Genomic DNA, 3,953 nt, shown 5'->3' with positions numbered 1-3,953 from the left:
TTCTCTTAATGAATAGAATGATTTGTTCTAATGGTGTTTGTAAATAGGATCTCAAGTCCGCATCTTGTACAGCAATTAACTACTAAGAAGAATGTATGCAGTGTGTTAATTATTGAAACTGTCCTACCGATTTGATTTGAAACTGTCTCATTGCTATTTGTTTATCAATAAAATTATGGCAAAAAAATTTAAAAAAATAAAGATAATGGAGGGCTGGCCAGATAGCTCAGCTCATTAAAGCACCTGCTTAGGCAGATGCAGGGACCAGGGTTCGATCCCTGACCCTGTAGTTGCTGTACTAAATACATAAAAAATTTAAAAAATAAAGATAATAGAGCAACCATTAGAAATATTCTTTTATTCAGGAAAGCAGAGTGTAGTGGTTAATACATTGTGTCAACTTGAGAAGTTTAAAGCTTAACTAAATCTGCTGAGCAATTTCAATCTAACTGAGGGTATAGAAGTTCCTCCCTAGGGCATGTAGGGCTCAACCTAGAGTGACTCACCACTTAAAGGATATAAAAGGGAACTGAGGAAGGATTGAGTGCCACTTCCTTGGAGGAGCTCCATTCTTCATGGTCAGCATGAAAAGAAGAGAGAGAGGCTTGCTAGAAGCCACAGCAGTGTTTCTTCCCTTTGCTCTTTGCTGTTTTCCACTGCCATGAACTGCTGCCTTCTTCCATGTGCAAGACTGGCTTGGAGCCAGCCAAGGATGGACTGAAACATCCATTAACTGTGAGCTAAATAAACCTTTCCTTTCTTATTTTTGGGTATTGGATATTTTGTCCCAGCAATGAGAGAAAAGTAATTGAGACACAGAGCAGACTGACCACCTCTACCAAATTTCTTGTGGAACTCTCACATATTAAACACAATTAATGCCATTCTAGAGATCATTTATCCACTAACTCCCTCAAACAGTTCATGTATTAATAGATTCTTATTTACCCATTTGTGTAGATGTTCTTAGCAGGCTATGAATCCAAACCTTTGTTTCCAAAAGAATAGTTATTATGCATACAGAGCAAAGAAAACCCAACCTACTGTTGTAACATGGTAAAATCACTCATCTGAAACTGAACATGGTGATACACACCTGTAATCCTAGCATTCTGGGAGGCTGAGATAGGAGGGTCACAAATTTAAGCCCATCCTGGGCAACTAGGTGACACAGCAAGCCCCTGTCTTAAAATAGAAATATAAAGGACTGGGTATATAGCTCAGCGCTAAGGTCCTGGATTCAATTTCCAGTACCACAAAAACAAATCAAACAAACAAAAAAACAAAACAAAGAAAGACTTATCTGAGCCATTATTGATCTTGGCTCTTAGGTGAAGTTGTAGGTATTTTCCCTTTCCTCTTTTCTTTCCTCTTTCCTTCCTTTCTCTCTCCTTTTCTCCCTCCCTCCCTTCCTCCCTTCCTTCTCCTGTGGTACTGAGAATAGAACCTAGAACCTAGGTGTATGTTGGGCAGCTCTCTACTACTGATCTGCATCTCCATCCCTGGCACAGATATTTTCTACTTACTTTGAGATAAGATGACTGAGGACCCAAGACTAGTTTTCATAAAATTGGATTATACTCTTACTTATATTCAATGTATTGTTGGATTCATTTTTTCTTTGCCCTCCATTTCTTGTTTAGTAAAGCCCAGAAAACAGAATGTATTAATTGGCTTTCATTACTGGAGCAAAATGTGTGATATGCACAACCTGAAGGAGGAAATGGTTTCATTTTTCTCATGATTTGAAAGGTTTCAAGCCATGATTAGCTGGCTCCAAGGCAGATAACTCTTATGATGGAAGGAATTGGAGGAAGAGAGCTGTCCAGCTTATGACAACCAGGAAACAGAGCAGGAGAAGAGCCTGAGCAGAAAGGGCCAGGGACCAGATATAATCCCCAAGGTCATGCATCCATGACCCACCCAGACACACGCAGGATATTTGATTAATCTTTCACCCTCTTTCAAACCAATTAAACTAGGGAGATGGCTCAGTGGAATAAGCGCTTCCCTGGCAAGCTCAGGGACCTGAGTTCAATCCTTGGTTCCGCCAAAAAAATTAATTAATCAAGCCAATCAAGCAAAGAACCAAGATTAATTATCACATGGCGAATGGTTTCTAATGAAATTCATTGCTTTGTTTGAGAAGGAAGGCCACTTTCCTCACACATGATCATTTCCTGGGATTAGCCTGCCCCCTGTTGGCCATACCAGAGTCTCTGTTTTCATACTCTCAGGGTTTAGGGGTGGGAATGGGGGAAAGAGAGAGAGAGAGAGAGAGAGAGAGAGAGAGAGAGATGGAGAGACAGAGACAGAGAGACAGAGAGAGACACAGAAAGACAGAGAGAAAGAGAGACAGAGAGAGCTTCAGAGACACAGAGAGACAGAAATACAGAGAAAGAGAGGGAGAGGGAGAGAGAGAGAGAGAGCGAGAGAATGGACTTGTAGGTCTGTCATACAAGGCCTTGTAAAGAGGTTCTTCTGCATCAAGTTGAGGAGAGATGTTTATGCCAACCATGCAAAGCCAAGAAAAGTGATGCACAGCATCCCATAACAGAGGTGCATGAATGAGGAACATAGGCTTCTAAACTGATAAATAGAAAATGCCAAGCAAAGTTGTGAAGTTTGACTTATTAAGTGTTTTATGACATTTTCTGAACAGAATTGTGTCTATAGCTTGATAGACCTGTGCAATAATTATCATAAAGTGGAGAAAAACTAGGGTCTTCTGGAGTTTGGGAGACAGGGACAACTATACCACTAAATAATAGACCAGTGTGTGTGTGTGTGGGGGGGGTAAACTTCTACTTTTATTTATTTATTTATTTATTTATTTTTCTTTTCAAAGTTTTATTGATAAACATATAGCAATGAGACAGTTTCAAATCAAATCGAAAGTACAGTTTCAACAAATAATACACTGCATATATTCTTCTTAGTGGTTAATTGCTGTACAAGATGCAGACTTGTGATCCTACTTTTCATATGTCACTCTTTTATTATAATCCATATGTCACTCTTATTCAGCACATCCACTTGTGTACTTTAAACATCTGTTTTCATTTGGAACCTCAGATTACTGTCAAACTGTAAAATATTTTTGTTTTTCAGGAGGCTAGAACCATTCATTACTGAGTTAACAAATCAACAATAGGCCATGTCATCTATAAACAATAGGGTACATATATCTATAAGTATGTATAAAATCTATGACAAGTTTATAGAGGGTTAACCAGAATTGATTTGGCTCCACATAGGTAATGGGGAAAGGGAGAGAGAAATTTGATGTTCCTCCTTTCTAGTTGGTACCTGGGTGCTGAGTGGAGAAGCAAATAGGGTTGTCACCAAGAGGCACTGTGACAGTAAGCAGACTGCTTATCTCTTACCATGCACACATGCACTAAACAAGTACTGGGGCTAGGCACAGCAAAGCATACCTGCAAGCCCAGCCACTGGGAGGCTGAAGCAGAACTACAAATTTGGGGCCAGACTGGGCAACTTTATGAGAGCTCCTTTCAGAGTTAAAAAATAAAACAGGGGCTGAGGATATAGGGAACAAGAAGCTGAGAAATTGTCTCAGGAAGATTCAACTTAGAAGTAGGTTGAGGAAGGCTGGCCAAATAGTTCAGCGGATTAAAGTGCTTGCAAGCAGGCGCAGGGGCCAGGGTTCAGTTGCACCCTTGGGGCTTGCTGAGATGGCAATTGAGACTGGTGTGGTGGTACGCCTGTAATCCCAGCTCTTGGGAGGTTGTAAACAGGCAGATTACAATAAGTCTGATCTAGTAGTGAGACCCTGAACACCCTGTAGACTCTTCCCTAAAAACAAAAAGAAGAGGAAGAGGAAGAGGAAGAGGAAGAGGAAGAGGAAGAAGAAGAAGAAGAAGAAGAAGAAGAAGAAGAAGAAGAAGAAGAAGAAGAAGAAGAAGAAGAGGGAGCCGAGGAGATGGCTCAGT

This window comes from Octodon degus, unplaced genomic scaffold (assembly GCF_000260255.1).
Source record: "Octodon degus isolate 3935 unplaced genomic scaffold, OctDeg1.0 scaffold00071, whole genome shotgun sequence".
NCBI classification, from domain to species: Eukaryota; Metazoa; Chordata; class Mammalia; order Rodentia; family Octodontidae; genus Octodon; species Octodon degus.
Note: the sequence above shows the minus strand (reverse complement) of the source record.